This window comes from Pelodiscus sinensis, chromosome 3, assembly GCF_049634645.1.
Source record: "Pelodiscus sinensis isolate JC-2024 chromosome 3, ASM4963464v1, whole genome shotgun sequence".
NCBI lineage: Eukaryota > Metazoa > Chordata > Testudines > Trionychidae > Pelodiscus > Pelodiscus sinensis.
Window position 1 is genome coordinate 149191886 of NC_134713.1, and position 13573 is coordinate 149205458.

General features: G+C 48.3%; 1 long non-coding RNA gene across 1 annotated transcript; it reads left to right on the forward strand.

Moving 5' to 3' along the window:
* Positions 1-65: 65 nt before the first annotated feature.
* Positions 66-12736, forward strand: LOC142827666 (uncharacterized). The gene is made up of 2 exons (XR_012902373.1): positions 66-110; positions 12472-12736. It is a non-coding gene; the product is annotated as an uncharacterized LOC142827666 (long non-coding RNA).
* Positions 12737-13573: the final 837 nt, after the last annotated feature.

The following is a 13573-nucleotide window of genomic DNA, read 5'->3' on the forward strand; positions in this document are numbered from 1 at the left end:
AGGAATGCCCAGCGACGGGGAGGGGGCGCGTCATCACCAAGCGCCCGGGCGCGCTGATGACGTCACGGGCGCGACGCTGGGCGTCGGGGCAGGAACTCGGAAGTGCGGAGGTGAGGAGAACCACCGCGGCGGGGGCGGTATAAAGGGCACGGGGGCACCAAGGGAAGGGGTGTGGAACGCAGGAGGAGGAAGGCGACGTGAACCCGGAGGGGGCCAGGAGGAGAGCGAGTGGAGGGGGAGCATGGAAGGCGAAGGGATGGCAGGAGCGGAGGTTAACTACGCAGGGCGGTAGCCGGCGGCAGAGTGGACCAGACCCAGGGCGGGCCATGAACCCCAAGAGCAGGCGTGTTTGGGGTCTACACCCCCCTGCTACCACTGAGAGTCACACTGTTGGTGTTAGGACCCTGGGTCGGGGTTCGGAGAGAGGGTGGGCCCGGACCCCCACTCCGCCCAGGAAGCCCAGAACCGAGTGGTACCCCGCATAGTCCAGAGGACCTGCGAAAGCGGGGCGCATGGACTAGGTACCCCGTGACACATAGCTACACAGGAGGTTCAATTAAAGCAAAACTGTTACACCCCTTGGAAAGTTCAGAGCATCAGGGGGTAAACTTAATCCTCTTTTCCAAGCAGCCAAAAATCATTGTAAAACTTTGCACACAAGCCAGGTAACAGCTTGGCTTTCAGACTAGGATGCTTTCACTTTACACAAACTGGTACAAATAAGCTTCCAAGAAATGAGACCATTGTTTCAGATGTGGATGGACAATGGCAGGCAGATTTTGCTGGATGTGCTGCAAGTCTCTGTACATTTGAACACCAGTAGACATATTATGTCCATAGGTTTGGACCTAGTCCAGAAAGGTGATGAAGTAACCAAGACCCTCAAAAGTATTTTCAGTGAAGGTCTCATGCTTCAAAAATTAGCAGCCAATCAAGGAAAGAATTTTTACACAAGTTTCAGGGGGGTAGCTGTGTTAGTTTGTTTCAGCAAAAACAACGAGGAGTCTGTGGCACCTCAACCCTAACACATTTATTTGGGCATAAACTTTCACAGGCTGGAACCCACTTTGTCAGATGAATGAAATGGAAATCCTGGAAATTTTGAAACAAGCCTTTAAGTAAATTGTTAAAGCAATGTAATGTTCATTATATACTAATAATGAAAGTAAAGTAGGGGACATGTAGTGGTTTAATATAACTTTAAAATCTAAGACGTGAAGAAATTTTACAACCGACAACACCTTTCACTACAGGCAGTCCCCGAGTTACGTGGATCCGACTTATGTCGGATCCGCAGTTACAAATGGGGTTTGCTGCCCGTCTTTCTGGTCTGCTGAGACGGGGAGCAAAGCATCTGAGGACGCCGGCAGTGGGACAGCCGCGGCGCGTCTGGGCTGTCCGCTGCCCGCGTGCTCCCCGGCTTTGCTCCCCGTCTCCCTGGTCTGCTGGTCTCCAGGGAGACGGGGAGCAAAGCCGGGGAGCACGCGGGCAGTGGACAGCCCAGACGTGCCGCGGCTGTCCCGCTGCCGGCGTCCTTAGAGGCTTTGCTCCCCGTCTCAGCAGACCAGGGAGACGTGGAGCAAACCCACGGAGCACGCGGGCAGCGGACAGCCCAGACGCGCCGCGGCTGTCCCGCTGCTGGCGTCCTCAGAGGCTTTGCTCCCTGTCTCCCTGGTCTGCTGGTCTCCAGCAGACCAGGGAGACGGGGAGCAAAGCTGCGGAGGACCCGGGCGGCGGGACCGCGGTGCGTCTCGGTCCGCCGCCCGCGTCTCCCTGGTCTGCTGGGGGGGGGGGGGCGCAGCTAGTACGCCCCCTCCTCCAGCAGACCAGGCTTTTCTCCAGACGCCTGTGGTAGAGCAGCTGGGGCGCTGCCGGTTGGTCCCGCAGCGCCACTCCGGGCGCTACTGGAGCAACCCGGCAGCACCCCAGCTGCTCTGTCCCAGGCGTCCTGATTCAGCCGCTGCTGGTCAGTTTCAGCAGCGGCTGAATCAGGACGCCTGGGGCAGAGCAGCTGGGGTGCTGCCGGGTTGGTCCAGAAGCGCCGAGGAGCGGCGCTACTGGAGCAACCCAGCAGTACCCCACCTGCTCTGCCCCAGGCGTCCTGATTCAGCCACTGCTGAAACTGACCAGCGCTGACTACAGGAAGCCCGAGGCAGAGTTACTCTGCCCCGGGCTTCCTGGAATCAGCCTCTGATCAGTTTCAGCAGCAGCTGACTTGGGGACGCCTGGGGTTCTTAAGTTGAATCTGTATGTAAGTCGGAACTGGTGTCCAGATTCAGCCTGTTGAAACTGATCAGAGGCTGATTCCAGGAAGCCCGGGGCAGAGCAACTCTGCCTTGGGCTTCCTGTAGTCAGCCGCTGGTCAGTTTCAGCAGCGGCTGAATCTGGACGCCAGTTCGACTTACATACAGATTCAACTTAAGAACAAACCTACAGTCCCTATCTTGTACATAACCCGGGGACTGCCTGTATATTGCTGTGTCACTGGAATTTATAAATAGTTATAACGAATACTATCACAGAACTATATGTAAAGCCGATGACCCAGGAGGGACTGAACCTTAGGAGCTAAAGCCATATGTGCTAAAAGCCAACTCACTCTTAGCTAAGGCTAGAACAGACTTCACTCTCCAGTATTTTTTTTCACCAGTGCCATATACATATACTCCTACATACTGGTGTTCCTCTCCAAAATAGATGAATGATAAAAGGGTGAATAGGTCAAAGTGAATTTAAGCTTCAAATGCAGAGAAGACTGCTAGTAAGAATATAACTTGTAAAACAGAATTTGGGATCTATTTTTACTTTCTCAGGGGATAACAGGCAATCCCTTTTGGAAACTAAGTATTTGCTCCACCTTTTTAAGCAATACTAGTTTTTAGATTTCCCTTTTCTTTTAAAATCTTGTGATGACATGAGCACACACACATATGTATTTTTGTGTATGTGCACAAGCCAGCAAAAGGAATAAAAATCAAAGAACTATGCTGTAACTTTTATTTACACAGGTATACACACATGCAGTAACACCTCCCTATGCAGACACACAGTCTCCCAGGGTATGTCTACACTACAAAGTTAACGGACGTTAGTTCGAATTGACTTTGATAGGCGCTACACTAGTGCTCCGCTAGTTCGAACTTAATTCGAACTAACGGAGCGCTTAGTTCGAACTAGGTAAACCTCATTCTACGAGGACTAAGCCTAGTTCGAAATTACTAGTTCGAATTAAGGGGTGTGTAGTCCTCAGATGGGGGAGGACTGGCTGCAGCAGGAAAGGAGCATGCCCCACCCAGCTCTCTCCCAGTGCTGGTAACATGAACACAGTGCCGGGGTGAAGCACTGCTGCAGATGCACTTTAACTAAGCAATGTAAACAAAGCCTTAGGCTACATCTACACTGCAGGCTTTTTGAACAAGAATGACTGTTCTTGTGCAAAAACTTGCAGAGCGTCTACACTGCACGCATGTTCTTGCGCAAGTAAATTTACAGTACAACGTCGGAAAACAGGGCTTCTTCCAGAAGAATTATTCCTCTCCCCATGAGGAATAAGCACTCTTGTGCAAGAGCTCTTCCACAAGAAGACAATGTAGAAAGGCAACATGAATTTCTTGCGCAAGAAAGCCCTACGGCTAAAATGGCCATCGGAGATTTCTTGCACAAAAGAGCATCCACACTGCCATGGGGATGCTTGCGCAAAAGCACATCTCTTGTGCAAAAGCATATGGCAGTGTGGACGCTCTCTTGTGGAAGACCTTTTGCACAAGAACTCTTGCGTAAAACAGTTCTTGCACAAGAAGCCTGCAGTGTAGATGTAGCCTTAGAGTTTTGGTGTACTGCCCATGACTGAGTGCCTTTGCCAGAAAATCAGCAAGGGTATGTCTACACTACCCCGCTAGTTCGAACTAGCGGGGTAATGTATGCATACCGCACTTGCTAATGAAGCCCGGGATTTGAATTTCCCGGGCTTCATTAGCATAAGCGGGGAGCCGCCATTTTTAAATCCCCGCTGCTTCGAACCCCGTGTAGCGCGGCTACACGGGGCTCGAACTAGGTAGTTCGGACTAGGGTCCTATTCCGAACTACCGGTACTCCTCGTGAAACGAGGTGTACCGGTAGTTCGGAATAGGCACCCTAGTCCGAACTACCTAGTTCGAGCCCCGTGTAGCCGCGCTACACGGGGTTCGAAGCAGCGGGGATTTAAAAATGGCGGCTCCCCGCTTATGCTAATGAAGCCCGGGAAATTCAAATCCCGGGCTTCATTAGCAAGTGCGGTATGCATACATTACCCTCCTAGTTCGAACTAGGAGGGTAGTGTAGACATACCCCAAGAAAGTTCCCAGCAAACTTTGGTTCATGCACACTGTGAGACTGTGTGGGCATCCTGCATCAAACTACATGGCCCAAAACCCAGGTATTTGCAGAGAGCAAAGGGCAAACACTGTGGCCTGGAGTGGTGGGGAAGTGAGGAAAAGAAAGGGCTATGCTCTGGCAGCTGTTTCCCTGGACAGAGAGTGGGAAGCAGCACACACAGTTGCACCTGATGCTGTGTCATTTTGCAGCATGCGAAGCACACTCTCATTCCTATGCAGCAGCTCAGCTCTACTGGCCAATGGAAACAGGAGAAGTAGGACAACAGCCTCATACCACCTTTTTAAGGAGCCTAGCTCTGCTCTTGTGCTCAGATTCCCCAGTCCTGCATGACAGAACTGCTATATTGGGACTGTGTGCATCTCCCACACTGCAGGGAATAGGCCCTCTTTGCGCCCAGACAGGATGAGACAATTTACTATTACATAGGCCCAGGGAAAAGCAGAAGGGTGAGCTGGCAATAGCCACATTTGTGGCTATTTTAAGAAACCACAATAAAGAAGGTTAATTTAGCTATGGTTGTGTGATCTTTACTCAATATTATTTGCAATATTTTCTGATGGACACCAATCCTTATTCATTTGGATTGAGTCAAAAGCTCATTTAAATAATATTTACTTTGTAGATATATTCATAGACACATAAAATTTTTAATTAATTGCAACTCTGCAAACCTAGCAAACCCTCAAGTATTTTAAAAACAAATAATGAAGTTCCCAGGTAATTAAAAATGTAAACTGAAATACCCAGTGGGTAAATTGGGTTTGTGACAGTCTACATTAGTCAGGGACCTGTTGTACTTATCCCTGGCTATGTCTACACTGCAGTTCTTTTTCAGAAAAAGGAAAAGCCTTTTTCCCGCTTGTTTTTTTGGAAGAGGCATTTCCGACATTTGGCCTGTCTACAAAGGGCCAAATGTGGGAAAAACTTCCTCTTTCAGAAGAGCCCTTATCCCTCATAAAATGAGGACTACAGGGCTTCCGAAAGAATGCGCCCACTTTTTTGGAAATTGATCCGAAAAAGTGGACGTGTTTCCTGGACACGGCAGAGATTTTCCAGGATACAACTGGTTATCCCAGAAAACTCTGTAATGTAGACATAGCCCCTGAGTGGCAGGAGAGGGCAGGAGAAAACCATGAACTTGAATGTAGAATAGTGATAGAAATGTAGCCGTGTTAGTCTGATGTAGCTGAAGCAAAATATAGGACTACTTAGCACTTTAAAGACTAACAAGATGGTTTATTAGATGATGAGCTTTCGTGGGCCAGACCCACTTCCTCAGATCAAATAGTGGAAGAAAATAGTCACAACCATATATACCAAACGATACAATTTAAAAAAAAAAAAAAAAAGAACACATATGAAAAGGACAAATCAAATTTCAGAACAGAAGGAGGATGCGGGGGGGGGGGAAGGTAAATGTCTGTGAGCTAATGATATTAGAGGTGATAATTGGGGAAGCTATCTTTGTAATGGGTAAGATAACTAGAGTCTTTGTTGAGACCCCAGCGCAAGGTGTCGAATTTTAGCATGAATAACAGTTCAGAGGATTCCCTTTCAAGTGCAGTTTTAAAAGGCTTTTGAAGCAGGATGCACGTAATTAAGTTGTTGAGACAATGTCCTTTCTGGTTGAAATGGCAAGAAACTGTTTTTTCTTTGTGATCTTGTCTAATATCTGTTTTGTGGGCATTAATCCTTTGGCGAAGTGTCTGAGACATTTGTCCAATGTACATAGCAGACAGACACTTTCGGCACATGATAGCATAAATTATATTTCTGGATGCGCAGGAATATGTGTTCTTGATCTTATAACTCACTTGGTTAGGTCCAATAACGGTATCAGCAGAGTGAATGTGGGTATATCTACACTACAAAGTTAGTTCGAACTAATGGACGTTAGTTCGAACTAACTTTCATAGGCGCTACACTAGCGCTCCGTTAGTTCGAATTTAATTCGAACTAACGGAGCGCTTAGTTTGAACTAGGTAATCCTCATTCCACGAGGATTAAGCCTAGTTCGAATTTACTAGTTCGAATTAAGGGCTGTGTAGCCCCTTAATTCTAACTAGTGGGAGGCTAGCCCTCCCCAGCTTTCCCTGGTGGCCACTCTGGCCAACACCAGGAAAACTCTATTGCCCCCCTCCTGGCCCCGGACCCCTTAAAGGGGCACGGGCTGGCTACGGTGCCCGTGCCAGGTGCAAGCCTGCCAGCACCCAGCCAGAAGACCCTGCACCTGGCACGGATCGAGCCACTCACCCGATGCCCCCCAGCCCTCCCCCTCTTCCCAGGACCAGGCTGGCGGCTCCCGGTAGCTTGTCCGGGACTGCAAGAGGCAGGCACCCGCCTGGGCTAGTGCGGACATCGTGGACCTCATCCACGATCTCCGCACTAGGCACAGGAAAGTGGCCGTCTAGGGCAGGAGAGCTGCCAGCCTGGCCACCCAGGACCAGGTGTACAAGAGAATCAAGGGGGTCCACTGAGACCCCCGACCCTGAGCCCTGAGTTTACAATGGCCGTACGGGGTCAGACCAAAGGTCCATCTAGCCCAGTAGCCTGTCTGCTGACAGCGGCCAACCCTAGGGACCCTGGAGGGGATGGACCAAAGACAGTGACCAAGCCATTTGTCTCGTGCCATCCCTCTCCAGCCTTCCACAAACCTTAGGCAGGGACACCACTCCTACCCCCTGGCTAATAGCACTCCATGGACCCAACCTCCATGACTTGATCTCACTTCCCTTTAAACTCTGTTCTAGTTCTAGCCTTCACAGCCTCCTGCAGCAAGGAGTTCCACAGGTTGTCTCTTTGCTTTGTGAAGAAGAACTTTCTGTTACTAGTTTGAAGCCTGCTACCCATTGATTTCATTTGGTGTCCTCTAGTCCTTCTTTATGGGAACTAATGAAGAACTTTTCTGTATGCACCCTCTCCATCCCACTCCTGCTTTTAGAGACCTCTATCCTGTCCCCCCTCCGTCTCCTCTTTTCTAAGCTGAAAAGTCCCAGTCTCTTTAGCCTCTCTTCATATGGGATCTGTTCCCAACCCCTGATCATTTTAGTTGCCCTCCCCTCTCCCAGCCTCTCTCTTCCCCTCTCCCACCTCCTTTTCCCAGTCTCCCCCAGTTTTGTTCAATAAAGACAGATTCCATTTTTGAACACAATTGTCCTTTATTTTGTACATCAAGAAGAGGGACCAGGGAAGGGTAAGTGGAAGGAGGTGAGGGAGGAATGGGGCACGAGCCCCCGATGGGGAGGACTGGGCTGGCTCCGGGGGCTTTTGGGGTGGAACCTCTCCTGCAGCCCCCCGATTGTCCCCTCTCCCCAGATGGCAGCCTGCGCCAAGTGCAGCTGGGCTGATGGCTGAGTTCTGTGATGTGCCCAGTGTGGGTACTCCGGGCACTCCAAGCCAGGACTGCTTTGCAAGCGGGGCACCCCTGAGAACTGTCTGTCCGGGGTGGGGGTCGGGACCCTTTAAGCGCAGCCCTCGGCTAGCCTGAGACAGCATCTCCACGCTCTAAGTCCTCCTCTGATGCCCTGCTGGCACTGCTTCCGGCCATCGTTAAGCCTGGTTCAGGGTCCACTTAATGTGGACATGCTAGTTCGAATTAGCAAAACGCTAATTCGAACTAGTTTTTTACTCTAGATCCGTTAGTTCGAATTAGCTTAGTTCGAATTAATGTTGTAGTGTAGACGTACCCTTTGTGGAGAAAGCTGGCAACGAGGTTTGTTGCAAGGGTTGGTATTAGTGTGGTATGTCCTGTGGTTGTTGGTAAGAATCATCTTGAGGTTAGGTGGTTGTCTATAAGAGACTATGAGTCTGTCTCCCAGAGCCTCTTGGAGTTTGGTATCCTGTTCCAGTATAGGCTGTAGGGGTATGTCTACACTACAGCGCTAATTCGAACTAACTTAGTTAATTCGAACTAAGCTAATTCGAATTAGCGCAGCTAGACTTAAAAACTAGTTTGAATTAGCGTTTTGATAATTCGAACTAGCATGTCCACACAGAGTGGACCCTGAACAGAGGTTAAGGATGGCCAGAAGCAGTGCCGGCAGGGCATCAGATGAGGACTTAGAGCTTGGAGCTGCTGTCTCAGGCTAGCCGAGGGCTGTGCTTAAAGGGACCCGACCCCCACCCCGGACAGACAGTTCTCAGGGTTCCCCGCTTGCAAAGCAGTCCTGTCTTGGAGTGCCCTGAGTGCCCACACGCAGAACATCACAGCACTTGGCCATCAGCCCAGCTGCACTTGCCACAGGCTGCCATCCGGGGGAAGGGGGTAATCGGGGGGCTGCAGGAGAACGTCTGTTAGTTCGAATTAACTTTGTAGTGAAGACATACCCTCGTTTATTGATAATGTGTTGGACAGGTTTAAGTTGGGGGTTGTAGGTGATAACAAGTGGTGTTCTATTGTTGGTTTTCTTGGGTCTTTCTTGAAGTAGATGGTTTCTAGGTATTTGTCTTTTTTATTTCTCCAGGTGGGTAGTTAAGGTTTATAAATGCTTGGTAGAGATCCTGAAGTTTCTGGTCTCTGTCAGTGGGATTAGAGCAGATGCGGTTGTATCAAAGGGCTTGGCTATGGATGATGGATCATATGGTGTGTTCTGGATGGGAGCTGGAAGCATGTAGGTAACTGTATAAGTCAGTGTTTTTTCTGTAGAGAGTGGTGTCTAATTTTCCATTGTTGATTTGTACTGTGGTGTCCAGGAAATGGATCTCTCATGTAGAATGGTCCAGGCTGAGGTTGATGGTGGGGTGTAGGTTGTTGAAATCTCTATGGAATGTCTCCAGTGTTTCTTGGCCATGTGTCCAGATCATAAAGATGTCATCGATGTAGCGTAAGTAAAGAAGGGGTAAAAGAGGACGGGAGTTGAGGAAACGTTGTTCTAGGTCAGCCATAAAGATATTAGCATACTGTGGGGCCATGCGTGTACCCATGGCTGTGCCGCTGATCTGGAGGTATAAGTTGTTCTCAAACTGGAAATAATTGTGGGTGAGAACAAAGTTACATAGGTCTACTATCAGGTTGGCAGTGGTGTCCTCTGCAATAATGTTTCTAATTGCTTGTAATCCGTCTTCATGTGGGATGTTAGTCATTAGCTCACAGAAATTTACCTCCCCTGCCCCCTGCATCTCCCTTCTGTTCTGAAATTTGATTTGTCCTTTTCATATGTGTTTTTTTTTTAAATTGTATCCTTCGGTATATATGGTTGTGACTATTTTCTTCCACTATTTGATCTGAGGAAGTGGGTCTGGCCCACGAAAGCTCATCATCTAATAAACCATCTTGTTAGTCTTTAAAGTGCTACATAGTCCTGTATTTTGCATGAACTTGAAGTGATTCCTGAAAAAAACCTAACAAGAACAAAATCCTCACACATATGTGAAATAATTTTAAAAAATAGCCCTTAAATCTTAGAAATTCTGGTTAGAATCCATTAGCAGGAAAATGAAAGATTCTAATTTGGTGTCAGCATAGCTGTGACTGATTGTGAGGTTTGGCACCCTCCTCTTTTCTATGGCACTTCACGAAGCTCGGGATCTAAACATGCTTGTGGTTAAATTCTCTTTCCTCCTTACAGGAAAAAAAAATCCTGTATTTAAGATGCAGGCCATCAAGTAGAATGAGAGAGGGATATTTACATCACAGTACGTTTTGTCATGCTTGTATTCACTGAGGGCAACCAGTAAAGTCTCCTTTATATGAGTTTCCATAACCTTCATTATTAGATATGTAAAAGCGACAAGGAGTCCTGTGGCACCTTATAGCCTAACAGATGTACTGGAGCATAAGCTTTCATGGGCAAAGACCCACTTCGTCAGATGCATTTTACAAAGTGGGTCTTTGCCCACGAAAGCTTATGCTCCAATACATTTGTTAGGGTATGTCTACACTACAGCAGTATTTCAAAATATCTTATTTCAAAATAGTTAATTTGAAATACGTTATTTTGAAATAACACGTCTACACACAAAATGCATTTCAAAATAGAGTTTTGCTATTTCAAAATAGCGCATCCACTCTGAGTGGACGCTGAATCGCATTTAAGGCCGGCTGGAACCAGGTCCGGCAGGGCATCACGTCAGGATTTATTTTGTGTGGCTGTTGCCTAAGGCTATCTGAGGCCTGTACTTAAAGGGACCCCCCTCGACAGCCGGTTCTCAGGTTTCCCTGCTTGCTTGTCTACCTCAATGAAGGACAGCAAAGCATTTTGTCTCTGTGTGCTCTGGTTGCCCTCATTTGGGACACCCTAGCACTCTGCATCATGGAGTCGGAGCTGCCCCCGGGCACTCTGGTGCTTCTCTTGGACACATTGCTGTGAGACTGGCTGCACTTTCTGCAGGCTGCCATCTGGGAGGTCCATCGGGGGGCTGTCAGTATCCAGGAGGTGCTGCAGGAGAGCTTCCACCCTGAGGAGCACTAACAGTCTCCCTGGTCTGCCCCACTGGGGGCTTGTGCCTCATTCCTCCCTCACATCCTTCCACTCCCCCTCCCCTACCAGCCCCCTTCCTGATGTAAAATAAAATACATGTTTTTTCATAAACACAAACCATCTTTATTTAACAAAACTGGGTAGGGGGAAATGAAACTGGTGAGACTGGGGAAAGGAGGTGGGAGAGGGAAGGAGAAAAGATGGGAAAGGAGAGGGGGAAACCTAGGAGGAGAGAGCTGGAAGGGGGAAGCAAGGGGAAGAAGGGAGAGAGGAAGCTCAGGGCTCAGGGTTGGGGGTCTTGCCAGTCCAACTTGATTTTCCTGCAAACCTGATCCTGGGTTCGCATGTGGCCTTTGGTGGCCAGCCTGGCAGCTATCCTGCCATAGACGGCTGCATTCCTCCATCTAGTGAGGAGATCATGGATGTTGGGGGCTTTCCCCCCAAACCTGAATAAGGTCCATGATCTCCGCCCTGGACCAGGAAGGCGCCCGCCTTCTCCGGGCTCTGGCAGGCTCCTGGGAGCTGGCAGAATGCTCCTGGGAAGTGGTGGAGGGCTGGCTGCCAGTGACTTGCTGGCTCATGTTTTGGGGCCACTGGGTCGGGGCAGTGACTGCTGGCTCTAGGCTGGCAGGCTTGGAGCTGGCACAGGCACTTTGGCCAGAGTCTACCCCTTTAAAGGCTCCGGGGACGGGGGGAGGGAGAGGAGTGTTCTTGGTTGAGGCTGGAGTGGCCACCAGGGCACCCTGGGAAGGCCGGAGGCCCCCTATTTCGAAATAAGTGTCTACATAGCACTTATTTTGAAATAGCTATTTTGAATTTGTTGTTATTCCTCGTAGAATGAGGTTTACCAAATTTGAAATAAGCGCTCCGCTATTTCAAATTTATTTCAAAATAGCAGTTTGGCTGTGTAGACACTAAAAAAGTTATTTCGAAATAAGGGCTGTTATTTCGAAATAACTTTTCTGTGTAGACATACCCTCAGGCTATAAGGTGACATAGGACTCCTTGTCGCTTTTACAGATCCAGACTAACATGGCTACCTCTCTATTATTAGATATGTAAATCAGTGGGAGAATATAAAGGCATAATTTTAATTAGGCAATATGAAAACTGCACATGATGCAACATGTACCTGAATTGGCTGTGCATATTTGTCTTTGATCTTCAACAATGATTTAATGAAATAAGACAAATAGAATGATGTACTATACACTCAGAAGAAAAAAATCCTTTGCTTTATAGATCTTCTTTGGGAGAAAAAGCCCATTGTGCAAAATCTCTTGGTCTGAGGCACTTTATTAAGGAAGACTCAATGTAGCTCTGTACTACTTTATTTAGGTTCTGAGAAACCAATTAAAAGCAGAACAGGAACACAGATCCATTACTACAACAATCATGCATCCTACCATTTTATGTAATGATTCAATCCTATGAAAAAACTCTAGCAACATAATGTCTGTTTACATCTATCCTACATTATTGGAAAATCGGAAGATTCCTACAAATATTGCCCATTTGTGTATGTATTGGCGACTTTTACACAGTGTAAAAGCCAGGCGTGGGGAGCAAAAGGACAAATTAAAATAAATCCCTTTCAAGAATAGCATTATGGCATTAATCTTCACAAGTCTTCCAATACTTTATATTGATTATAACATTACTCAATTTCTTTCTTCAGATGAATCAAAAAGAAGAAATGTCAAATACTTACTCTTTGTAGTAACGTCTAATCAAAATATCATTTGTAACTCCTTGAAGAAACTGAAGGTATTTCAACTCTTCTTCTCTGGACAAACATGAAACAGGCCATCAACATTAATATTTCCAGCAAGACAGGGCTCCAAGTTTTATTTCCAACCTTCTTTAATGCATACAGAAGACGAACCAATTTGCAGAACTAATGTGTGAGGCCTTATTTCAACAAAGGTGGCTATCATTTTTCACTGCTGATTGCATTTTAAAGGCTTGTTTTCGCTAGGAAATATTGTGTTTCAATACAGCTTTGAGGAGTCAAATTAACAGAGCTGATGCTGATCACCATATTGTCCTTGACTATGTTGCCCAGTCTGTTGTGAAGCAACAAGAACCCTAAGAGGTTTTGATAAAATGCTGACCAAAGTTCAAAAGTAGGGGCAGTTGGTGAAGGTAGGGCTGGGGGAGACAAGCCTTCAGCCCTACCCCAACTCGGCCCATTTGGCTGAGGCCCTGCTCCCCACTGGAGCCAAGCTGCCTCCCTACCACGGGAAGGTGGAGCAGCATGCCGCATAGCCCCTCACCTCCGCGGGGAGGGGAGGACGATGGGTGGGTGTGTGCATCCCAACCTCCCTGGCCCAGAGCATGGGGACTAGTACAAACTCCCCAGCCCCCGAGCACGGGGAGGGAGAATGGTGGGTGGAGTGGTTCCAGCAGCCTGGACTAGAGTACAGGAAGGGAGGAGGGCACATGGCTCCAGCCTTCCAAGCCAGGAGCGCTGGGAAAGGCGGGCACTGGGGGCAGCAACACTCTGCCTCCAGAATGCTTACTTCAGTGTTGCCTTTCCCAGTGCTCCCAGTGCTCGCCTTTCCCAGTGCTCCTGGGTTCAGGCATTCTGGGGGCAAAGTGCGGGCAGAGCCAGGCTGGCCATTTGGGAAGGCAATACCTTTCCCTGCCTATGATACCAGATGCCCATGTTCAAAAGTATCTAGGGGTATGTCTACACTACCCCCCTAGTTCGAACTAGGGGGGTTAATGTAGTCATACGGAGTTGCAAATGAAGCCCAGGATTTGAATTTCCCGGGCTT